A 27,671-nucleotide genomic window follows, 5' to 3' on the forward strand; every position below is an offset into this window, starting at 1 on the left:
AAAAAAAATAGAGAAATATGAATTTTAATCATTTTACCTCATGGCAATGCCAGACTTCCCCATCTTCAGCATCTTCAACTTGCAAACGTACTTTCTTTATGGCTCCATAATCTCTGTCCATTTCCATCATGGTAATATAGGTCTGAGCCCTTCGAAGTGAGCCTTTTGGAAATATGACTGGTGCACAAGTGCCTTGCTCACAGCAAATGATTAAGGCCATTTTAGGATTTATGCCACTAGATAAAACATTACTAGTCTTTACAGTAATATCCCAAGTTCCTATTTATAGAAAAATAAACACACAAATACATCACTAAAATAATTGTGAATTTTCATTAGTTTTGTATTGAATCAAGACCAATAAAAACAAATATAATCTTTAATTGTATGAAATAAATTATCTTTTAGAAAATATATGACAGAAAATAATACAACACTGGCTATATCCTTCTCTCTACATCCTTTATAAACCTGGAATTTCTTTTCAGGTTAATTTTTATAATTTATTTATTCTATACTGTATTATGAATAGCCATAGCATATATTATTTGCAAATATACATATGTGTATATATATATAGAATATATTTTATTCTCTTAAAAAGGTAAAGTAAAAATAGTTATAATGTTAGGAAGCTAGATAATACTATAATTGACCCTCATTTTGCAGATATTTCAAACTCCTAATTAAAAAAAACACAAATACACAACAATTGTGCTTCCTCCTTCAGGAAGCTTTAACCAATTGAGTAGATAACTTACCCATCAATCAGACTCCTTTCCCCATTTACTCATATTTTATCAAAGAAGGAGGGAAATGGAAAGGAAAAATAGAATAAAGGTTAAAAAAGTTAAGAATATATACCATTTAAAAGTTATGTAATATTCTTTATACCTACAGTAGCATGTAAAATAAAAGGCACAAAGTAAAATAATTAAATTTATTGACATAGAATAAACCTTGTAAAGTTTTATATATTTAAAGTTTTTAATCTGCAACATGTCTTCCTTTTACTGCATTTTTAAAAATACAATTTTCCATTGAGTTCTCACATTCACTTCAATTCATCATGGTGCTACACTTTTAGTATCTTGGATATTAAGTGTACTTTTGAGAAATACTGTATTTTTCAAAAACTATCTTTGATTAAAATCCATAGATCTTCAATGTATTCTTCATCAGGAAATTTCCAAGTTCATTTATACTCATTTCCATCTCTTGGTGTGATGTTTAGTATGAGGTGAGTTTATTTTGCAGCATTTCAGCTCCATTTAGTAATTTTGTAACTCCAGAATAATTCTGTTCAATAGATCTAGATCTTGATGTACCTTTCTGTGTGCGCATGTGTAAGTGTGCATATGCATGCATATGTGTGTGTGCACATTCCATGTTTGCATTACTACAATGACAAAAAGATTTCAAGAACTACCAGGAACTCAAGTTATTGGAGGGGTAGAAGGGGGGGGGGAGGGTTCAAGAGAAGCTGGTCTTGGGAATGAGAAGTAAAAATCTCCCAAACCTTTTTGTGGACATATATATTGCTGTCTGTAAAGATGCTAAAATCTTAGAATCACACATTGTCCTTTAGCCAATGGATTTAGTAGAAGCTTACATAAAAAAAAGGAATTAAAGAGGTATTTATTAAGTATTTATTGTCAAGCAAAAGTACTTTACAGATATTTCATTTGATATTGATAATATCCCTGAAAGGTAATTACTATTATTTCCCCCATTTTACAGTTGAGGAAACTAACACAAATAAAGGTTAATTGACTTGCCCAGGGTTACACAACTAGTAAATATATGAGGCCATACTTAAATTCAGGTATTTCTGACTCCAGGGTTAATATTCTATTTACTGCACTACCCGCCTGTCTGTATAAGTAAGATTCATCATGAAAAAAGACCTTTCTTAGTGTTTAGTACTCCAGTTTTTATATTGTATTGCCCATCAGATTTGTGTTTTCTTTTCCTAACTCATAATGGTAAGTGCCAATTGTTTTTGTCTTTTCACTATTCTTCCAAATTAAAGAAGCATTTGCCACACTGTGGAGGAATCAACAATCCTCAATCCAGTGGCCAGATCCCTCTGATTGTCTTTATTTTCTGAAAATAAGTTAGGCTATTCCATAGCAATAATGTGACAATTCTTGGAACTAGTTTCATTTTTGGCAAGTTTTGTATTTTCTTGTACTCTTGATTAGCACTTGTTGCAATGGACTTTCCTACATCTACAGCTGTGGCAATCTCTCTAACAGTCATTGGTGTATGATTTTTCATAAGCTAGATCTTTTACATGTGTCCTTAGAGTAACTCTCATTCTTAAAAACAGCAGAATTAAAACACCACAAAAGAGAAAAATGAAAGACATTTATTAAATATTATGTGGCAAGAACTATTCTAAGTCTAAAATATAGTTCTCAAGAAATGTACATGCTAGTGAGGGAAACAACAAGAAAATAGTTCAATTCATATAAGATACCTACAGAGTAAACAGAAACTCAGCTTCCATAGGAATATTCTGACTGCAGGGGAAACCGGAAATATCCACTATAGAAAGGAATGTTTAAGTCATTGCTTTGTCCTGTAAGGCTATCAGAGGTCAGGCTCAGAAGGACAAGAGCAAAAGGAGGTATGTCCTAGGTTGCTGGGAGTCCACAAGCCTAGTTAGGAAGTTGGAAGTAGCAGTGAGAGGACAGGGAGCGAGAGGTGGATGGAGAGGACCAGAAGCTTATCTTCAGAAGATAATAGGTGTCCATATCTGAGTCTTTTGCTTCAGCAGGTGCTTTAAAAGACTAGAGGTCCAGAGGAAGATGGTTTTATGATGAGATATAACACTGTTGTGACTTCCTGGCTTAGGATTCCCAGATCCTTCTACCCTAGGTCAGGTGCTAGAGTACCTCCAAGGTTTTAACATCTTCAGGGCCTTCCATGACCTGGAGTTGCATCACCTCCTACATTTAGTAAGGGGTTAGAGGAACGAAGGCAGGCGAGTAGACTGGATTTCATCTGGAACTTGGTACTTAAGGAGAATCAGGAAACGGAGGTGTCCTATAGTCTCCTGCTTCAGAGTGAGAGCTCAAGAGCCCTGCGACTGCATTACTTTCTGACTCAGAAAATATGTATTGGCATGGAGTCATTGCCTTCCCTATTTACAGTAGGTGCTAGGACATCTGACATATTAAGGGAGGAGGAGGAGGCAGAAACTTTAGCCTCTTGTTTCAGGCAATGTAGTGATTCAGAGTTGCACAGACTCTCATTTTGGGACAGACACTGGCATGGTCCTATAGTGGTTGCCATCTTGCCTGAGGGATGTGTTATGAGGAAGAGGATTTTAGCATGTCAAGTCTACAAGGGAGAGTAGCAGGAGGATAAAGGATGTTGGGAAGTAAGTGAGTTCAGGCAGTTAACTAAGGTTGGAGCTGAGAGTCTTTATCTGGTTTGGCCTGGAGAAGACTGGCTACTTTCTTTGGTGTTTGTACTGCTTTAATCTCCCATCCTACCTGCTTACCTACTACTTGCTGTGATCTACTGAATTCCTGATGATGTGATTCTGAGTCTTTTGGACCAGCTGTCCAAAAAAGAACAGGTCTGGGGTCCTTGTGGATCCAAGATCTTTCCATGGGCCTAGATAACCTGCCATAGACCATTCCTCTTTATCACCAAAAGGGGGGATTTGATTTTAGGTCTATCCAATTTAGGGACTGGGATCTATTAGACAGATAGGGAGATAAGCATAGGCATCAATCTCTGTGAAGACTTCCCATGAGGGAACAACTTTAGATCTGGGGAGGTTTAGATAGTGATATTAGTTTAGGGTTATCCAAATTCCCTCCCACCTTTCCTTATATAATAAATTCAAAATCTATCCCTGTTATTGAGTGGTCTGTGTATGTGACCTCAGGAGAGGCTCTGCCTGACTGGGTCTTGTCAGTCTATCAACCCACAGTCAAGCTACTGACACTGGTTCTGTTGGCCTTCCCAAAACAGTTTAATCTTCTGATACTTACCTAATTAAACATCTAACCCCATTCCCAAAATCCATTGACATTATAGATGTGGCATGTGTATGGTCCAGGATCCTGTAGCCTTATGCCTCAGAGCTAGAATATCCTGGCTATCTCAAGAAAATAGTTTTGGAGAAGCAAGTGGAAGTGGTTAGCCCTCTATATCAGGGCAGGGAATGTAGAACCTGTGAACACATGGCGTCTTGTCTCAGTGTGGGTGTACAATTAGTCCTTGGTTGCCTTTGGAAGCTGGTCTTTAGGGTATGAGGCGACAGTGTTACAAGGCTACTTTTCACAGAAAGCATTAGAGTGACCTGGATTATGATTGGAAGTCTACCTTCAGGGGACAGAAGGTGATCATGTCCCCCGGCATCCCACTGTGAGACAGGTGTTAAAATGGCTCATTTTGCCAGCACTCAATTGATAACACACTAACTAAAGGAGTGGAGGGGAGATACCAACTCAGTAGTTTTATCTGATCAAAATCAAACCCTCTAAGTTAGGCTAGCTTCAGTAGAAGTACATGCATTTGACTATTGACATAAAGTGTATTAATATCAAAATCATTCCTTGTCTCAAGTAATTCACATGCCACAGTTTGATTCCCACACAGTATCCGTGACATGTGCATCCTACTGTTTTAGAATGTATATTTTTAGAGGATAGGGATAATATTGTATTTACATGTATTCACAACCCAAAACTAAACATGAAAAAGGATAAAACCAGCAGATTTAGTATTCAAAATATACAAAATATTCAACTGAAAAATTCAATTCACTGAAGATAAAAGATTTGGTTGTTTATCTGACTAACACTTTTCACTTAGATACCTTTATTGGATTGTAGGTGGAGATCTCTGTCGGGGTCCACATAGAAATATATATCTAAACACAGAAATATTCCCCCTACAGTGGAAGACCTTTGCAAATGGAACTGAAAGCCATTTAAATAAAGAGTAGAACTTAGTTACAAAATATATTAGTTTTACACAGAACTAGAAATGTCATGCATTAATTTTTTGCCCTAAAATATAATGATTACATTTTGTCTGACAAAATTCAGTTAGCCAAGAGGACAAGTATTATTTTTGTTCTTCAGTTTTGTAAGACTTTCCAGTGTGTGAGGACTACATAAATCTTTAAGTATCTTCAGTACAGCATTTTAATTTGAACAAAATGGTAAACTGAGTCAGATCTCCAAGCAACTTAACATTTATTAGGAGGGACATACTACCTGTTAATAAATTGGTCTGTGGCTTTCCTCCATTTATGCCAAAGATGCTGAGCAAGTGGACAGTTCCCCTTATATAAGGTTTTGGGAAGTACAGAAAAAAAGAACATAATGACATCATGGGATTCAGGGCAACATAACTGGTTCCAAAGTTGAGGCCCAAGGAACTACGTGAATGATTAGAATTTTGGTAACGGGCACTAGCATCTCACTCATTGTTGAAGTCCAGGTGCAAGTTACTGCCCCAGACTTTTGGACAGAAAGCTACACATTTTAGAATGATAGCTTGGTGAAATAAAAATATCAGGTCCAAACTCGCCTTCTTTCCTACACATTCTGCAAAGTTTGCAGGATTCCTTGAGGCAAGAATGGATCAATGATTAGCAAGAGAGGTGGATATCTAAATAATCCATTACAGACCAGCTCAATTCTGAACTAAGTTTGGAAATAAAGAACAATGACTTAAGCAGCTACAGGACAAAAGCAATTATAGGAAAAAATCAACTAATTGTAAATAGGATCAATAAATTAATGAGACAGGATCAATCTTAATCTTCTCATCAGGCTGCTACCCTATGGGACTCTACCATCTCCTAATAATATTGGGAGCTGGGAGCATGGATTTAACTATATTCTTTGTGTAAAAAGACCACTCACAAAACTAAATGTTGCTCCTGAAAGTTCTTGTGCATTTGTTGGGTGTATAGATAAAAGAATAGAATAAGAACAACAAAATCCTGGAGAATCTCCCAATTTACTCTCAGGACTAGTTTTACTGTTTCTTACAATTGTACACACATAATATTAATCTATGATAATAATAACATTTTAATAGGAAGAACCATGCCAAATCCTTATGATCTCCAAAATATGTAGAATGAAAAGTTTCTTTTTCTTTTTTGTCTTTAAAAAATAGCTCTCTAGTGGAAGAGATCCAAGACAAGTGAAAACAGGCTTAAGGGGTGGCTAAGAGGCTCAACTGACAGAGAGCTGGCCTCAAGATGGGAGGTCCTGGGCTCAAATCTGGCCTCAGACACTTCCCAGCTGTATGACTCTGAGCGAGTTATTTAACCCCAGTTGCCTATCTCTTCATGCTCTTCTGACTTGGACCCGATGCCTAGTATTGATTCTCAGAGAGCAGTTAAGAGCTACAGGCTTAATTCCAAATCATCTGCAAAGCCAGTTCTGCTACGTAGTTGTTCCAAAGATACTTTTAGAGACCTTATAAAGATGATCTTACATTTTACCCATATTCACAATATTTTATCAAACATTAAATAAGAATAGAAATAATAGTTAGCATTCACCTAGTGCTTTAAGGTTAGAAAAGTACTTTACATATATTACCACATTTGATCCTCATAACCATCCTTGGAAGGAGGTGCTATTATTCTCTTTTTATACATAAAAAACTGGGACAAATGGAGGTCAAATGATGTACTAAGGGAAATGAAGCTAGTATATGTTTAAGGTCAGATTTGAACACGAATCTTTCAGACTCTAGCTCCAACCTTCTCTCTACTTTGTGCCACTTTCAGGACAGGAACTTGTCCCAAGATGAGTTGAGGAAGATATTACTTGTAATCAGTGTTTTGTAACAGAGTCTTCTGTAGATGCATTCTCTGATGTGTAGCCATTGTACACATCACTTTCCTCACTGTATAACTTAAAAACTATTAACTAATCTTCAATTTAACAAGTATGTAGTGTTTCCTATGTTCCAGGCACTGTGCTAGAAACTGGAGAAAAATGACTTCCTGTCCTCAAGAAGCTTACATTCTTCTGGAGTGCAAACTTTCCCCAGAAAAAATGACTGTTAACAGAATTATGCAACATGACATAAGATAGAGACTGATAAAGGAAACCTATCAAAATGTGTGGCAGAGGAATAGAGCTAGCAAAAGAAAGCTAGATAGAGGGTACAGATCAATAGCAGGATACACATACTCTTAAAAGAGCTCTTTTTCAGATCCTTGGTACATCTAGATATGTGTAGCAAGCTGAGTACACAAGGATCACAGACAAGTTTTATCCTTGTTCTGACATTATAAAATAGGGGTCCAGAATATTTCATTCTGTTACACTACTATTATAGCTGACTTTTGCAATCAGATGATACTACACTATTTTGATAACTACAAAGAGGCCAAGAGTTTCTGGATGGATGTATTTCTGTTTCAAAGTGTAGTAGGTATTTAATTTATTTTGTTACTTCAAAAGCAGAGTAGTCAGAGAGTTTGACAAGGTAATTTGATGGCACATTTCAATTGCTTCCTTTGATATGACTATTAGGAATTTAAGTATTTTTTTCTTCTTTTCACATTAAAATCCTATTTTTTTATTTGAGAATCATCAATCAACTAATCAACAAGCACTTATTAAGCATCTACTATGTGCCTGGCACTCTGTGAATACAAATTGTTTTAATTTAAGAAATTGTTCTTTTGAAAAGACTATTTCTGCTGGCTGGTAACTATTTCAAAGAGAAAAAAAAACTTGTATAAAGAATATTTATTTAATTGTTAAATCGCTCTCTCTTCATATTTTATTTTCTCTACCCCTCCACCTTTTGGTTTGTGTCTTGCTTTTGTGGGTTAAAACTTATAAAGTAGGTAGGATAGAAAATAAATAATAGAACATAGCTAGGAACAGCTGGACAGTGGAAGAGAGCCAAGCCTGGAGACAAGAGGTCCTGGGTTCAAATCTAGATTCAGACATGCCCTAGGTGTTTAACCTTGAGCAAGTCATTTAACCCCAATTGCCTAGCCCATACTGTTCTACTGTCTTGAAACTGATACTTAGTATGGTTTTTAAAACAGAAGGTTAGGGTTTATATTTTTTCAAAAGAATATAGCTATATTGTTTTGTTATCTCCTCACCTTCTAGTGCTGCTTCTCAAATTACCTTATTTTTGATTAATTTGTATACGTTTACTTATTAACTTTGTATTCATGTGCTATATATTTTATACATGAATTATATATGTATTATATAATATATATGCATTGCTTTCCTATATATTTATATATATTTATTGTCTTCCTCCCAATATATATTTGTATATGTATTGTTTCCTTCACTAAAGATTTATATATGTATTTGTTTTATCTTTCATAATATACAAATATATGTATTTTGCCTATTTTATAGTATATTAATATGCGTAAATATTAATATATGCTTTTTGTGTCCCTGTATTTTAATAAAATTTTCTCATGAGTAGAGACTATTCCATTCTTCATTCTTATAACTTGAGTTCTTCAAAAAATGCCTGGAAAAAACTAGGCTTTTAACAAACACCTCTTGATTGACTGATTGATTGCTATTGTTTCTTCCTATCTGCAATTCCTTAATAGAGAAGCTTGATAAATCAAAATCAATACAGATTCCTTGGAGGCATACTTTGCATACTATACTAAAAATCTGCTATCAGACCAAGGGTTAATTGAAATTTTAAAAATCCCCAAGTAACATTCTATACCACAGAAATATGAAGATAATTATAAGATGATAAAAATAGGAAAAATGTATTTGTACTCACTGTGAAAAAATAAAGTCAAGCTACTCAAATGACAAAAATAAATTTGTAGGTATAAGTTTCTATCAGAACCATCCTGAATGCCTCCCCCAGGTATGGTGAGCTTAGCTTCTCTAAGTTTGCCAATAGAGAACAAGCTTTAGCAGGTCCTAAGAAACTGAAGAGACCAACATATATCTGGCTAAGTTTGAAGCTATTCAGCATCAGTTTGGTTTTAGGCTAGTAAAATTTTCAGTTCCAGGAAGTCTAGAAGACAACTACCAAGTAATTGATCAATTGAGGTTTCTTTTTGTGAAATGAATCCTAACATCAGTGAAGGTATAGGTCCTTGCAATATTGACATAAGTATTATTCTTATACTTTTTCTTTCACAAGTCACTGCTATTGTTTCTGTATGTAAAAATATCTTAACTTTTCAGACATTAAACTTCAGCTAACATTTAAGTAAGAACAGATGTTAGCAATTAACTTACCCACTATGTGGGGTTTGGGAAGGGGGTCATCATTAAACTAAGATAGGTCTTTGCTTTATATTTCAGCAGGCTGGAAGACAGTTTTTGTATCTGATTACTACCCTAAGTTGCCCATTATCAAGTAAAAAAAAAATCATAGGAACGAAGAAAATTTCAAGGCAGGGAATTTGAAGTATTAGAAATTCAGAGCTGAGAGGTATCTCAGAGGTCAGCTAATCCACTTTCCATTTTGTAGAAAAGGAAACTGAGACCAAATGAAGCAGTTATTTGCCCAAGCACATAGAAATGATAAGTAGTGCTTCCAGGCTAAGATGGCCACAGATTAAAAGTAAGGGTCTTCTTCTCCTCACTACCCACCAATATAAAGCACCTCAAAAGGACAAAAATAAAAATCAGATGAGTTAAGGGAATCTATAGTTGGATGCAGCCTTGAAGGTAGGCAGGGTTTGGATATTTCCACACTATAAAGGGGTAAAATTACAACTACCTAAGTGTGAGCTGATCTCCCTTCCCCACTCTACCTACTATACCAGATTCAGAGCAAGTACATGGCAATCTCTAGGTTCTCAGGGGGCTGGCTGAGGATATCACAGACTTATCCCTGAGATCAATGAGACTTGGGACCCCAGGAGACTGAGGCATGCAGAGCTTGGGTGCAGAGATAGGGCAGAGAGAGGCTGCCCACAGCAGACACAGTGAAGACTGAAAAATAGCCTCAGGGCAAAAACCTCTCTGTAGCTCCATACACAGAGAGCCTGCCCCCTTCACTCAGATTTCTGGCTGGGAAGAGAAGAAAAAACGAACACAGCAATGGCCACCAATAAGAACTATAGTCTAGAACTACCAAAAAAATTAGAAAAAGACTGATCCTGGATAACTTCTATGGAGAAAAACAGCAAACTACAGAGGAGATATCAGAGGGAAACAAACAAACAAAGCCAAACTTTACCAAAAAAATGGAAATTTATCACTAGCTCTCTAGGAACTCAAAATTGGAGCTCAAGAACAAAGTAAGAAAGAGAGAATAAACTTGGCAAGAAAAGTGAGAAATAGTTCAAAGAGAAAATAATAGTTTAAAAAATAGAATCTTCCACTTGGAAAAAGAAGCCAAGAAATCAAATGAAACAATAAGCAAATTGAAGACCAGAATTAACATGCTGGAAGCCAGGAAAAACAGGATAGACCAAAAAGGAAAGCAAAATAAAAAAATCATTGCTGAAAATTAGTCTTTAAAGACTATAATTAGGCAAGTAGAAGATCATGATCTCACAAGACAGCAAGAATTAATAAAGCAAAGTCAAAAGAATGACAAAATAGAAGAAAACATGAAATATCCCATTGAGAAGACAACTGACTTTGAAAACAGCTCCAGGAGAGACAATTTGAAAATCATTGGTTTACCTGAAAACCTAGAAATAAACGTAAAACTTGACATCTTACTATAAGAAATTATCCAAGAAAACTGCCCTTATGTTCTTCAACAAGAGGGCAAAATAGACATTAAAAGAATCCATAGATCACCCTCTATATTAAACCCTCAAAAGACAACCCCCAGGAATGTAATTGTGAAATTAAAGAGATTCCAGGCTAAGGAGAAAATATTGCAAGAAGTCAGAAACAATTCAGATATCAAGGAGTACCAATCAGGATTACACAGGATGTGGCCACCTTGACACTAAAGGACCTCAAGGCTTGGAATATGATATTCAGAAAGGCAAGAGAATTGGGTCTACAATCAAAGATCACCTACCCACCAAAACTGATTATATACTTCTAGAGGAAAGTATGAGCATTTAACAAATTAGAAGATATCCAAGGATTTGTAAAGAAAAGACCAGAACTAAATGGAAAATTTGATGTCTAAATACAAAAATCTAGAGAAACATGAAAAGGTAAACAAGAGAGGGGGAAAAAAATTAAGGGCTTCAGTGAGATCAAACTGTTTATATTCATCTGGGGAAAAATGATATTTGTAACTCTCAAAAACTATATTTACTATCTAAGTAGTTAGAAGAATTGTTTATAGATAGAGGTTGGAGTAATAAGTGGATTAAGATGATATGCAAAAAAAGAAAAAGGGAAGGGACTAGAAGATGGCACCAAGAGAAACTAGAAGGAATTAGAAAAATACTATAAATTATACCACATAAAGAGGTGCATGGGAGGGGGAGAGGAAGGAAGCTATTATTAGAAGGGGAGGAAGAGAGTGCTTATAGGTAATATTTAAATCTTACTCTTAGTGGAATCAATTCTGAGAGGGAAGAGCAGCTAGATCTATTGGGGTATCAAAACCTATCTTACCCTATTAGGAAATTGAGAGGGAAAAACCAAGATGAGGAATAGGGTGGGGAGTACCAAAAGGGAGGAAATTTAACAGATCCTAAAGAAAAAAGAAGAGGCGAATACAAAGGGAGGGGGTGGGAAGGGAAGTAATAAAAGGGATGGGATTAGAGGGACTGATTAAAAGCAAAACACTGGTGTAGAAGGAAATAGTGAAAGAAAAAAGGCCAGGACTAGGAGAGGAAATTAAAAAAAAAAGATGGGGAATACCCAGGTGGTATTCATAACTCTGAAAGTGAATGGAATGAACTCGCTTGTAAAATGGATGCAAATAGCAGACTGGATCAGAAACCATAATCTTACCATATGTTGTCAACAATAAGCACACATAAAGCAGGTAGACACACACAGGATTAAGGTAAAAGGCTGGAGCAAAACCTATTGTACATCAACTGAGAAAAATAAGGCATAAGTTGCAATTAGGATTTCTGACAAAGCCATAGTAAAAATAGAGCTGATTAAAAGAGATAGGGAAATTAATTACATTCTGATAAGAGGCAGTATATGCAACAAGAAAATATCAGTACTCAACATGTATACACCAAATGGTATAGCATTCAAACTTTTAAAGAAGAAATTATTGGAGCTTAAGGGAGAAATAGATAGTAAAACTATACAAGTAGGAGACCTTCCTCTATCAAATCTAGATAAATCAAACCCCAAAATAAATAAGAAAGAGGTAAGAGATGTGAATGAAATCCTAGAAAAATAGGAGTTTATAGATATCTGGAGAAAAATAAATAGGGACAAAAGGATTACACCTTCTTTTGAGCAGCATATGGTACATTCACAAAGACTGACCATGTACTAGTGCATAAAAACATTGCAACCAAATGCCAAAAAGCAGAAATAATAAATGTAACCTTTTCAAATCATAATGCAAAAAAAATTAGCAAGGGTACATGGAAAGGCAAATCAAAAATTAATTGGAAATTACATATGATTCTCCAAAATTCGTTGGTTAAAGAACAAACCATAGAAATAATTAATAATTTTATTGAAGAGAATAACAATGATGAGACATCCTATCAAAATCTATGGGATGCTGCCAAAGCAGTACTCGGGGGAAAATTTATATTCCTGAGTGCATATATTAATGAATCAGAGAGGAAAGAGGTCAATGAATCAGGCATGTAGATTTAAAAAAAAAATAGAAAGAGAACAAATTTAAAATTCCCAGATAAAAACTACATTGGAAATCCTAAAAATTAAAGGAGAAATTAATAAAATTGAATTAATAAATAAGACTAGAAACTGGTACTTTGAAAAAAACAAATAAAATAAAGTACTGGTCAATCTAATAAAAAAGAATAAAACCAAATTATCAGTATCAAAGATGAAAAGGGAGACCTCACATCTAATGAAGAGGAAATTAAGGTAATTATTAAGAACTACTATGCCCAATTATATGGCAATAAATATGTCAATCTAGGTGATATGGGTGAAAATTTATAGAAATATAAATTGCCTAGATTAACAGAAGAAGAAATAGAATACTTAAATTATCCCATATCAGAATGAGAAATTGAACAAGCCACCAATGAACTGCTTAAGAAAAAATCCCCAGGATGAGATGGCTTTACAAGTGAATTCTATCAAAGATTTAAAGGAGAACTAATCCCAATACTATACAATCTATTTGACAAAATAAGCAAAGAAGGAATTCTATCAAATTCCTTTTCATGACACAAATGTGCTACTTATTCCAAAGCCAGGCAGACCAAAAACAGAGAAAGAAAACTAAAGACCAATCTCCTTAAAAACATAGGTGCAAAAATCTTAAATAGAATACTAGGAAAAAGATTCTAGCAAGTGATGACAAGGGTTATTAACTATGATCAACTGGGATTTATATCATATAAGAGTAAAAATGAATGAAAATACTCCAAATAATTTTAACTTAAAGGATTTGATAAAAAATGAGAGGAAAAAGGATTCCTTTAGTCAAGTGAGCAGAGCACAGGACAAGAGACCCATACCTGCCGCACTTTAACCAAAACAGAACCCAAAAAGAGCCCTGCAGTGTGGGTCTCAGCCAAATTTACCTACCAAACCCCTGTACGTCAAATGGGGATGTACTTAAAAAGATGGTGGGAAAGTAGCTCAGGTGTGGCAAATTTTCCACCTGCACAACCAGGAATTCAAGGATGGTTTAATATTAGTAAAACCATCCACATAATTGATCATATCAACAACCAAACCAACAGAGATCACATGATTATCATAATAGATGCAGAAAAAGCCTTTGACAAAATACAACACTCATTCCTATTGAAAACACTAGAAAGTATAGGAAAGAAGGATCTTTCCTAAATGACCTCCAACAAAGGTCTAATTACTCAAATTTATAAGAAGCTAAATGAATTGTACAAAAAAATCAAGCCATTCCCCAATTGTTAAATGGGTAAGTGACATGAAGAGGCAATTTTCAGATAAGGAAATCAAAACTATCAATAAGCACATGAAAAAAATGTTCTAAAACTCTTATAAATTAGAGAAATGCAAATCAAAACAACTCTGAGGTACAACCTCACACCTAGCAAGCAGACTGACAAAAATGACAGGAAAGGAAAGTAATAAATGGTGGAGGGGATTTGGCAAAATTGGGACATTAATGCATTGCTGATGGAGTTGTGAACTGATCCAACCATTTTGGAAGGCAATTTGGAACTATGCCCAAAGGGCTTTAAAAGACTGCCTGCCCTTTGATCCAGCCATACCTTTGCTGGGTTTATATCCAAAAGAGATAATAAGGAAAAAGACATATGAAAATATTTATAACCATGCCTTTGGGTGGCAAAAATTGGAAAATAAGGGGATGTCTTTCAACTGGGGAATGGCTGAACAAATTGTGGTATCTGTTGGTGATGGAATACTATTGTGCTAAAAAGAATAATGAACTAGAGGAATTCCATGCGAATTGGAACAACCTCCAGGAATTGATCCAGAGTGAAAGGAGCAGATCCAGGAGAATATTGCACACAGAGATGGATACACTGTGGCACAATCAAATGTAATGGACTTTTCTACTAGCAGCAATGCAATGATCCAGGACAATTCTGAGGGACTTATGATAATGAACACTATCCACACCCAAAGAAAGAACTGTGGGTGTAGAAACACAGATGAAAAACAATACTTGGTAACATGGTTCAATGAGGATATAATTGGGGATGTAGACACTAAACAATGACCTTAGTGCAAATACTAATAATATGGAAACAGATCTTTATCAATGACATATGTAAAGCCTATTGGAATTGATCATTGGCTATAGAAGTGGGGAGGGAGGAGGCAAAGGAAAGAACATGAATAACATAACCATGGTAAAATTTTCTAAATGTTTAATTCAATTAATAAACAACAACAACAACAAAGAAATAATAAGTAGTAGAGCTAGGAATCAAAACTCAAGTCCTTTGGCTCATAATCCAACCCACATTCCATTGTGCTCTTTCATGAAGAGAAGATTAGCCATAAAATCACCACCTCTCTCTTAATCTTAGTCTTTCCCAATATATTACATTATTGTTGCTGAACAAAAATATTTCCAGGTCTTCTTCATTCTTTAAAAAATTTCTTCTATTCTTCCACCCTCTCAAATTATCACTTTATAGTTCTCCTCCCTATTATAGGCAAACTCCTAGAGGAAAAAAAGCTGCCTATGCTTTTAACTCCATCAATCAACTGAAATGGCTCTTTCCAAAGTTATCAGATATTACATTTTTTATAAGTTGAAGGATTATGACAACCCTATGTCAAGTAAGTCTCTCGATATGTTCCAAAACAATTACAATATTAACGTAGATCACCATATATAATATATAATAATTTATATTATTTGTGTTATATTTTATTAGATATCATATATTATTTTAATAACGATGAAAAAAGTTTAAAACACTTCAAAAATTACTAAAATGTGGCACAGAGACACAATATATTAGGAAAATGGTACCAACTGACTTGCTTAACACAGGGTTGCCACAAACCATCAATTTATAAAAAAAAATACTATATCTGCAAAGCACAATAAAATGAAGAATGCCTGTATTAGCTTCTGCTCTCCCATGCTAAAAAGAAAACCAACTTCCAGTCTCTTTATTGACTTAGTCCTTTTTGGCAGGTGGCCAAGCATTATGATTTTGCATGTATTTTATAGGATAGATGTAGAACAGAACAGTAGATGGACAGATGGTCTCTTAGTCAGCAACAAATGAATCAATGAGCAAATATTTATTAAGTATTTGCTTTGTACAAAGCACTATGTTAAGCACCGGTGATCCAAATAGGAATGCTTGATTATCTCTGTTCTCAAGAAGCTCACATTCTCAAAGGGGGAGACAACGCATATATTAGATTTCAGTTGCAATTCAAACAGAAAGGCCCAGTAGTTCTTAAATTATTATATTTGGCAAAGAAGATGGTAATGTATTATCATCAGTGTCATTTTCACTGATAAAACTGCATTTCTTGTTTTTTTTTTCATCAAGCCATTTGACAATGACACAAATTTATTAGTAAAAACTTTCTTTGGGGGCCTTAAGTAATTACTCAGGGGTCAGAGGATGCAGTGAGAGTTCCCAGGTTGCACTTCCATTGGGGTTGCTTTCCTGGAGATTGGCTTTGAGGGCAGGCTAGAAAAAGGACGTGCTATGGCAAGGAGACCACTGCTAGTCACAGAGTTCTTGGATTTAACAACCATCAGAAGCAACTGGTATTGGTGGTGATAAGGGTGTTGAGTCTCTTCTCCACAATGGTGGTTGCTCTTGGTGATGGCTATAGAGAAATCAGGCTGGAAAAAGCACTGGTGGTCTGTGGGTTGCCATACATAAAACTCTTAGGAAAAGGATCCTAGACTCTTTCAACCTTAAAGATGGGATGATGGGTGATATATTGATGGTGGATTAGCCTGTATTCATGTTCTATCTCTGACAAATATTTGTTGTGATTCAGGGTAAATCACCTGGTCTTTTGACAACCGAAGGTAATTTTCTACAAGTATAAATTGAGGAGCAGGTATTCCTCTGCACTGTGAAATGTTTCTTCACTGGAAGTTTCTTTATCAGTGAAATAATTGATTTTTCCAAAATCCCGACTCTGAGAATAGTTTATGAAAAGAATGAAGAAAATATCCAGAATGGTGCACAAACATAGTATAGTTACATTTCCTATACATAATGGGTTATTTCTCCCACCAGAATGTAACTTCAATGAGGATAAGAACTATTCTATTTGAGTCTTTGTATACATAGCATTTCGCACAGTGCTTGGCACATAAAAGTCATTTAATGAATGCTTGTTAAGTGATTATTCTGCTCTGCCTCCTTGGACATAGGTTACATACGTTGACAGCAAAGTTAAATCCTCAGGGTCATTTGTAGCAGGGAAGACTATCACATTTAAATTTCTAATTAGTTAATGAAATCTAGGATGTGATTTTTGGCCCAATCAGCATGAAAATAGGTTCTAACTGAGTAGAACAGATTATTTGACAGATAAATTTCTCACAGACTTCTGATGTGACCACTAGCAATAACTTTAGGATATGGGGCACAATAGCACCAACCTTATATTCGGGCAAAGAGGGTCCTTGCCATAGGCTATATTCTTTGAGGGCACCCACTTTGGAAGACCCTTCTCAATATATTGTTTAGAGAAATGGAAAATAGAAGATAAAATAATTCGAAGAATCTGCATAATCAAATTTATGTTACTGTATTTGAAAGGGATTTATTGTACAGGATGGGGGAATATTTGAATAGACTCAAATTAAACTAGGCAGTTTTCCTGGATTAGGCAGAATACTTTCCAATACCAATAGCCCCACATTTTCACATGGAGAAGGATAATAGAAAATGTTCTATATTCATCTAACATATTCTACTTGCCCCCACATTTTCATCAATTCATTTAAGTGCTCATAGATTTATCGCTCACTGTTAACTACCATGAGTCACTTGAAAGTACAATATATACTATTGACTGAATACATTGTCGCAGATGATAAATTCAATAATAACATAAATGTACACACGATGAAGTGTGGGCAAGAACCTCATTCATGGTTAAAAGATACTACTGTATAAGAAAAATGCAGTGTGACTACTGACTGATGCTCTATGCCAGCCACTGCAAACATGTAGTATGGACAATATTGACAGTAATAGTCCAGTTCCTTGACCTGAAGTAATTACCAATAAACTCTTGCTGAATTTAAGGATTCTCTTACACGTTTTATGTTTAAAATGTTAATGTTACATTGCATTTTGAGAATACTAACTTTTAACTAATAATATTAATGCACATAATGTTCTGAAAAGTTAATTACTTTTGATGTCCTGTGTTTACTTTATTTTTTTAATATCCCCTTCACAGGATGTTTAAAAAGCCTGGATGCTTTACCTAAATTCTTAATAATTCATGAAATAGGCTACTACTATTTCTCAATTTAAAAAAACCTATACCATAATCATTAATATGTTCCTTTTAGATATAATGAACTTAAATTTTGAAATTCTCATCTAAAGAAGGGGCAGTTTGGCAGTTATCATGAAAGTATGCACAGATGCTAATTAATTTTGTGTAGGACAGTATCTTTTCTTATTTAATATTATGTTAGCAGCTGGATAGTTTATGTAAACATTTTCATGTTTTTCTGTCATTTTCAGTCATGTACAATTCATCATGACTCCATTTGGGATTTTCTTGGCAAAGATACTGGAGTAGTTTCCCATTTTCTTCTCCAGCTCATTTTGCAGAAGAGGAAATTGAATTAAACAGGGTAAATTGACTTATCCAGGGTCACAAAGCTAGCAGGTATCTGAGGTGATATTCAAACTAATGAAGAAGAGCCTTCCTGATTCCAATCCCAGGACCCTATCCACTGTGCCACCTAGCTGCCCTGTGTATAAACTGGAATCTTTTAGTTTTACAAATTTCATTTTTATATGTATTTTAACTTTCAGAAATAACTTGGAAAATAAAAGGTATAAGGTATTTTTAATGCAAAAATATTTTATAAGTTAAAATCAACAATTGATATATAACTTCCACATGATTTTATTTTAAGTTATAATTTTAATGTATTTGGTATATTTGATACAAAGTGATAATGATTTTAATTGTAAGATAGTTCTTATACCTGAAGTTTCAAAAACATGCCATTAAAAATGGAAAGCAATTATCAATATTCCATTGTAAGGTTTATTCATACTGCTATCATAAAATATGACATTAAAATACCAATTTAAACATCAGTGAAAGATGCAGCAAAAATATTTTTTTAAATTATCTATTTCATGAAAAAGATCATCTCTTATGGCTTTCTATGCAGGACATTTTTCATTCAAAATGCAATGAGAAAGAGTTTTGCTCTATGATAAATTTTTTTCACTTTGTTTTATCAACAAGGAAAACATTTTCAGTTTTACTTAGAATGTGGATTATTGAAGAGTGAGAGCTGGTTGTTGGATATAATTTAACTTCTGGTTATTATCTATTAAATGATTTTGAAGACATTTTCTGAAAATGAAGTCATGCTATTTGTGGCAGGTTGAGGGGGCAGTCCCTTATCTGGAGGAGGAAGGTGGGCCTCATGATGGAAACTATACTTTGGGAAGATCTGAGAAAGAGTGTTGTGAATAGCTAGAAGGATGAATGGGGGAATTTACTGTTTAACTTTCAGTGGTCATATATGTTGCACAGAATTATAATGCAAATCATTTCAACAGTAATTCAGAAACAGATATCTCAGCCCTGTACAGTTCAGTATTTTAAACACTAATACTTCTTACGAAAAAGTGAATGCTATAAGCTAATTTTTCTAAATCATCATCAATGAATCAGTATGCTTCAAATTGGGCCTACGGATTTTGTAACATATTTTCAATATAGTCAAGAACTTTTCATAAGATATCTGCCCACACTCTACACAGACTAAAGTAAGCCCTGGTTTATAATATCTCATAAAATAAGCCCAAAGCTTGGAGGCAGGTGGCTCAGAGAATAGATCACTAAGCCTAGAATCAGAAAGACCTGAGTTCAAATCCAGATTTAGACTCTCACTAGTTATGTGATCCTGGGCAAGCCACTTAATGTGTTTGCCTCGATCCACTGAAGAAGGAAATAACAAAATATTCCAGTATTGCCAAGAAAATCTGATGGATAATATTGGTATGTTTTGGTCTAGAGTGGTGATGGGCACACTACAGTCCACGTGGTCCCCTGAAATGTTCTATCCAGCCGAGGGATATTATTCCTAATCTGATGAATACGACAAGTAGGATACAATTCAATGAAACTTCGAAAGAGTTGCCTTAGAAACAGACTGACAGATGAGCATTTCCTTTCCTTTGGCCCCCTCCTTAAAAAGTTTGCCCATCATTGGTCTAGAGGATCAGGAAGAGTCAGACATTGGTTGAGCAACAATAATAAATCACAAAGTTTATTTGTAAAGGAAAAGCTTAAAAAGAAGTTCTTGATTTGGAAAGTATATTATTGTCTTTTGGGAAGTAGGTGAGTATAGCCCTTTTTAACATGTTTCTGGAATATATTAAGAATAAGCAAAATACATTGTAAATTTTTAATAATTATTTTTTGAAATAATTGGATTGGAATGAATTCTAACCTTAAAATTCAAGAACCTGGCTGTGCAACACATTATTTTACTTCCAATTACTGATTCATCTTAAGTCAATTAGAAATATTTGGTGATTTTCTGAAATGTCAAAATATTGTCCATTGTAGCTTTCTGGAATTTTATCTGAGTTCAGTTCATTTTAGAAGCAGAAAACAGAATTAATTCCTAAATGTCACACAAATGCCTCAAATTTTCTTAAAGTTGGTATTATTCTCACAAATAGATTTTTTTGCAGATTGCACATAACAACTCTGTTTTACTAGAATCATCTCTAGTGAAATATATTTTCTTTGTAGTAAAAAAGCATTACTTTTAGGCCATGAGAATAAAGATATCAAATTTAAAAACTAAAATAAAATTTTACCTGAGAAGGCCCATACTTATAAATTCTGGAAATGATATTTGCCAGAAAAGAATCAGAATTGTATAGTAGAAAGAACTTTGGATTGAAGTCATTGGATCTACAGTTATTTTAAATTGTTTAAGACAAGTAATAATTTTAGAATGGCTCTGTGTGTATGAGATTCTGCTGACTCAGAATGTCTGAATCTGATCAGATGAAAACCAGAATGAGCTGATTTGCCACCTTCACTGTGTGACCAGCACTCTGACTGTCCTCCTCATCCTTCTCATCCCCCTTGCATAAAAGAACCTGGAACTATTTATTACTCTAAGAAGAAAAGCAGAAGCAGCTGGTGGCACAGTTGGTATAGTACGATGCCTGGAGTTCAAATCTAGCCTCAGATGCTTATTAGATGCTTCTGACCGGCAAACAAGTTACCTAACCTCTTTCTACCTTGATTTCACTAATTGTAAATTGAGAATAACAATATTTACCTTACCTGCAAATAGTAGGCACTTCATAAATTTTTCCTTCTTTTCTGAGCTCTGAAATATAAGCTTTCATTTTATTTTGCTCCTGATCAAAAAAGACATGTTACTTCTGCATCACCATTTTTACAACATGCCACCAGTAACCTGTTCATCCTTCTCATCCCCCTCACAGTAGAACTTTGGATTCCACACCTGGGTAACCAGGTTTAGAGGTCAGTTTTTATTTTATCTTTCCTGGATTCAGGTAGTCACATCACTTCCTGACTATTTCCAAGTCATGATGTATATGCTTTAAAGAGAAAAAGGGAAATTAGTCCAATTGGATGAGTCATTGAGTGCATGAAAATGTGCAATGTATAACTCCTGTGGAGTTCCTCTTACACTGAGGAATAAATTAGAATTGTCTTCTCAAATATTTTCATTCCAGTCATGCTTGATCTTTTTTTTTTTTAAACCCTTACCTTCCGTCTTGGAGTCAATACTATGTATTGGCTCCAAGGCAGAAAAGTGGTAAGGGTAGGCAATGGGGGTCAAGTGACTTGCCCAAGGTCACACAACTGGGAAGTGTCTGAGGCCAGATTTGAACCTAGGACCTCCCGTCTCTAAACCTGGCTCTCAATCCACTGAGCTACCCAGCTGCCCTAGTCATGCTTGATCTTTATCATTTTGTTAAATTCACTTTTGATTTTCATGTGCATGGCTGTTCTATCCATTCACATTGTTGTAGTTATTATGTATAAATATAGACATAATTTTCCTGGTCCTCAATATTCATTCTGAATCAGTTCACACAGACTTTTCCCATGTTTCTCTATTTACTACATAAATATTTTCTTATAGCACAGAGATAATACATTTCACTCATGTACCATAATTTCTTTACCCATTTCCAAAACAATCTGCATCTATTTTGTTTCTAATTCATTGCTATCACAAAAATGTGCCACTACTAATATTTTGATATACAATCAGGCTTTTTCCTTATTGATGGCTTCCTTCTCTGGTTGAAATAGCACTGATATTTTAATAAGAAATGACTAACAAGATGATCACAAAAAAAAAAAAAAACCCTCAAAAGACTTACATGAAGTGATGAAAAGTGAAATGAGTAGAACAAGGAAAACATACAAAGTAACAACAATAATGTATGATAAACTGTGAATGACTTAACTATTATCAATAAGGCAAGGATCCAGGAGAATTCTAAGAGATTCATGACAAAAAAAAAAAAAAAGGATATCTACTGCCATAGAAGGAACAGAATGAATCAGAATGTCAATGGAAACATATCATTCTTTACTTCCTCCATCAATTTTCTTCTAGGGAAAGCAATATGATTCTTCTTTCACAATATTATGGGCATGAAAATGTATATTATATTATTCTTGAGGAGGGGGAGGGGAGGGATAGTGAGAGAATATAGATTGCAAAATATCATAAATGAATATTGAAAATTTTATTGATATAATGTAGAAAAAATAAAAAATAATGCAAAGAAAAAATTCATAGCGTAATTATTTTAGTTACTTTATTTGCATAATTCCAAATTGCTTTCCAAAATGATTGTGCCATCTCACAGCCATCCCAACAATGTGTTAGTGTGCCTAATCATTCCATGTGCTTTCAACATTAAGTATTATCACTTTTCATCAGCTTTGCCAAATTGCAGGATATGTAAGGTGATAGTACTTCAGGGTTGTTTTCATTTAAATTTCTTTACTATTTCAAGTAATTTGGATTTGGAGTATTCTTTACTGTGGTTATAAATATTTTGCAATTCTTCTTTTGAAAACTCTTTGTTCAAAGATGGACTACTTACCTACTGGAGAAGGGTTATTGGTCTTTTAGTACAAAAATGCACAAATATTGTTATTATTTTATCAAGTTCTATAAAGCATACTCTTAATGATTTGATTGTACAATATAAAAGGAATAAATCAACTTTAATGGTATTGTCATTTTTTATATTGTCATTTAAGTTGTATTTTTTACATTTCTTTAACGAACACATTGTAATTGAAACTATGCAAGACTTTTTTTTTTTTTTGGACTTTGGCAAGTTGATCCTGACATTTTCTACTTTTTTTAGTTATTTGTAATGGGATTTCCTTTTCTATTTTTGATTCTTGCATTTTAATATCACATATAAACCTTACTGATTTTTGAAGGCTTTTATTTGACCTCCAACTTTGCTGAAACTATTAATTGCCTCTGTAGAATCCCTAAGATTTTCAGTTTATTTTCATATTATCAGTAAATAAGAAGAGTTTTGTCTCCTTCTTAGCTATATCATGTCTTTACATTTCCTTCTCTTGTCTTATTGCTATTGCAAGAATTTCCATGATTATATCCAGTATTAGTGGGGAGAGTGGACACCTTTATTTCATTCCATTTTTTACTGAGAAAAGTTATAAGGTATTACTATTACATATGATTTTTGCTTTTGGTTTTAGAAGAATGATGTTCTTATTAAAAAATTTATTTTCTGTGGCTGTGTAGGATTTTTACCAAAAAGATTACTGAACTTTGTCAAAGGATTTTTCTGCATCTATTGAGATGATTATGTAGTTTTAACTGTTTTGCTTTTTAATGTGATTAATTATGCTGATTATTTTTCTAATGTTGAACCATCCTTGTATCTCTAATACATATCCCACTTAGTCATAAATGAATGATTTCTTGGACAAACCACTGTTGCTGGCTTGCTAGGATTTTGTTTAAAATTTCTGAATCAATATTTATAATATTATTGGCCTATAGTTTTCCTTCCTTATGTTATCTTTCCATGCTTTAGGAGTTAAGAAATTGCTTCCTTAAATTTTTAGGATAATTTATTTAGTATGGGTTCTAATCATTCTTTAAAGATGTAAACAAAATTGTCCTGTGAATTTGTCAGTATCAGGAGTATTTTTACTTTGGTAGTTTCTTTACAGTTAATTTTTTATTGGGTTATATAAGATCTGTATTTGACCTTCTGATTGTTTGAAGAGTATAAATATTTTTTAAGGACTCCTATGTTTCTTTTGTCAGTATATAACTATGCATAATGTGTTTTATTATGCATTTAATTCCTTCTAGTTTTATAGTGATTTCATCTTGCTCTTTTGCTCTGTTATTGTCTTGAGTTTTCTGCCCTCTTTTTAATCAGATTTGCTAATGGTTTATTAATTTCATTATTTTCCAAGGAACTAGCTTTTAGTTTTTATATTTTTTCCAGGTTATATGTTTCCACTATAATTTTTAATATTTCCTCTTTTTTATTTATTTTAGGTTTTCTTTTTTGTTGACTTTCTAGTTTTAAAAAACTCATTCAATTAATTAACCCTCTTCTTTTCAATTTTGCTAATGTTGCTTGTAGATATATGATTTTCCACCTGTATACTGATTTAGGTGCATCTCAGACATTTTGGCATATAACTTAATTATTATAATTTTCTTTTATACAATTAAAATGATTTCTATAATTTGCTCCTCAACTCATTCATTAATTAGGATTTTATTTTAAAATCTCTATGTGGGTCTGTGTGTCTTTTGTTTGTGGTCCATGGACCAGTGAATATTATTATTGTGTCATACTCTGAAAATCATATATGTTATATATATCTTACATTTAAATATTTATAAAGAATATTTCTGCATCCTAATACATAGTGAACTTTTGTAAAAGTTCTATGTGATGCTAAGAAATATGGATATATTTTTACAAACCCATTTAGATGATGCCATATATCTTTTAAGCCAACTTTCTCCAGTAATTTGTTCAATTTACATATTTGTGTTTTTTAAAGAAATGATATTACTTCAAAGAAATGTGCAAAAGATGTAGTTTGTGAAGAATACACTTAAATGACTATGAAATATATTGCAAAAATTATTGGTGTGGGTTAAGATGGCGGCAGAATAAGGAGCAGCTGCTCGATCTCTCCTGACTGAAGCATACAGGACCCCTCAAGGGGAAATAAAAACGAGTCCAGAAGAATGAAGGAACCCCACAACAGGGTGCAGCATTGAAGGTACGCAGAATCAGGGCATTTCCACGCTATAAAGGGGTGAAACAGCTCTCACTAAAACGGGAGAGGAAGAAGCCCCTCCCCCACCCCCCACACCGCACACCTCGCACAACGCCAACACTACAAGAGTGAAAACAGGACTGGGGCAACCAGATAATCACTGGCAGCCCCAGGGCTTGTACCTGTGTGCTGCAAGAAGAGGGACCCCAGGTGGCTGGGGGCCCGCATGGACTTTCCCAGAGCGTCCACGTGGGTGAAGGCTCCGCCTCAGGCCTGGACAAATGTGTCTAAAACAGGGCCATTCCCAAGTGCTGAAGGCATCACCTCAGGTGTGAATAAAGATCTCCAGCCCAAGGACTTTCACTACCTTCTGCAGGGGGTGAAGGCAGGGCCCTAAGAGCATCTGCACAGGCAAAGGCAGTGCCCTAGGCTTGAATAACTATCTCCAGCCCAGGCTTGGACCTCCAGTGAGGACCCTGTGCAGACCTGAGAGTGGCTGTGGAAGCAGCCCCAAAGACTGCTGAAGGAACCTCGGGCAGAGGGGCAGACCAGGAACTACCAGGAGGCCTGACCCTGAGGACAAGGAGACCGGAGCCCCCCCAGAGCTTGCAAGGCGCAGGCAGACCCTGAGTGCAAAGACAAAGCGGAAAAGGGGCGGGACTAACAATGGCCAGCAATAAGGAAGTCCAGAAGAAAAAGACTATCAAGAGAAACTCTGGAACACTGGACAACTTCTACACAGAGAAAATCCAGACAACAGAGGAGGGAAAACAAAAATCCAAACCTCCCCCAAAAAATGAAAGCTGGTCACAAGCTATGGAAGAGTTTAAAAATGAAATGCTAAGGAAGATGGAAGAAATCTGGCAAGAAAATAACAATTTAAAAGGCAGTATTTCGCAATTGGAAAGTGAGACAAGTCAACTGAAGACCAAAAATGACCAGATTGAAAAGGAAAACCAAAAAATTATAGCTGAAAACCAAAAAATTATAGCCAAAAACTAAAACATTAAAGCCGAAAACCAAAACATTAAAGCCGAAAACCAGTCCTTAAAGGCTAGAATCGAACATTTAGAAACCAATGATCTCTCAAGACAACAAGAACAAATAAAACAAAGTCAAAAGACTGATAAAATAGAAGGAAACATGAAATATCTCAATGAGAGAGTGACAGACCAAGAAAACCGGTCTAGAAGAGACAACTTGAGAATCATTGGTCTTCCAGAAAAGGCAGAAATTAATAGAAACTTGGACTCCATACTTAAAGAAATTATTCAGCAAAATTGCCCTGAAGTTCTACAACAAGAGGGCAATAATAGACATTGAAAGGATCCATAGATCACCCTCTACACTGGACCCAGAAAAGTCAACACCCAGAAATACAATGGCGAAATTGAAGAGCTTTCAAATTAAAGAAAAAATCTTACAAGAAGCCAGAAAGAGACAATTCAAATATCAAGGAGCACCAATAAGGATCACACAGGATCTGGCAGCCTCAACGCTAAAAGACCGCAAGGCTTAGAATACAATATTCAGAAACGCAAGAGAGCTGGGCCTTCAGCCACGAATCAACTACCCAGCGAAACTAACCATATACTTTCAGGGGAAAGTATGGGCATTCAACAAAATTGAAGAATTCCAAGTTTTTGCACAAAAGAGACCGGGACTAAATGGAAAGTTTGACACTCAACCACAAATATCAAGAGAAAGATGAAAAGGTAAATAAGAAACAGAGGGAAAAGAAAGAAAATTCATAGTCTTTTAAGCTTGACTCTTTAAGGGCATAAATAAGATCTAATTATCTGTATTACTAGGTGGAGAAATGCTATGTATTATTCTCTGTAGTGAACTCTATACACTACTATAATATTCACTATTATAGCAACCAGAAGAATAATTCGTAGGGAGAGGACAGGATACTAAATGGTCTAAGACATGGGGGGTGGGAAAGAGGGGGAGAATAGTAGGGGACACCAAGAAAAATCTGAGTAAATAAGAAAAATAAGATATTCTATTACACACAAAGAGGGCATGGGAAGGGGAGGGGATAAATAATACCATAAGAAGGAGAGGAAGTGAGCATAATCAAACCTTACTCTCAGTGTAATCAACCCAGAGAAGGAAGAGTAGCTTTATTATCCATCCGGATAAAAAACTCTATCTAACCCTACTGAGAAAGCCAGAAGGGATAAACCAAAGGGAGCAGGGAAGTGGGGAGGCCAAAAAAGGGAGGGGAGAAGAAGGGGGAGGGAATTCATTTGGTCTTTAAAAAACAAAAAGAGGGGAACAAGAAGGGAGGGGGCAGAAAAGGAAGTCAATCAAGGGAGGGGATAAGGGATACCGGCTCAAACCAAACCACTGGTGTAAAAGAAAATAGTGTAATAAGAAGGAGTGGGTCTAAGGGAGGATACAAAAATGTCAGTGAATACACAACTAACAATTGTAAATCTGAATGTGAATGGGATGAACTCGCTCATAAAACGGAAGCAAATAGCAGAGTGGATCAGATACCAAAATCCTACCATAGGTTGTCTACAAGAAACGCATATGAGGCGGGTAGACACACACAAGTTCAAGGTTAAGGGTATGAGCAAAATC

This window comes from Gracilinanus agilis, chromosome 1 (genome assembly GCF_016433145.1).
Source record: "Gracilinanus agilis isolate LMUSP501 chromosome 1, AgileGrace, whole genome shotgun sequence".
Taxonomy (NCBI): domain Eukaryota; kingdom Metazoa; phylum Chordata; class Mammalia; order Didelphimorphia; family Didelphidae; genus Gracilinanus; species Gracilinanus agilis.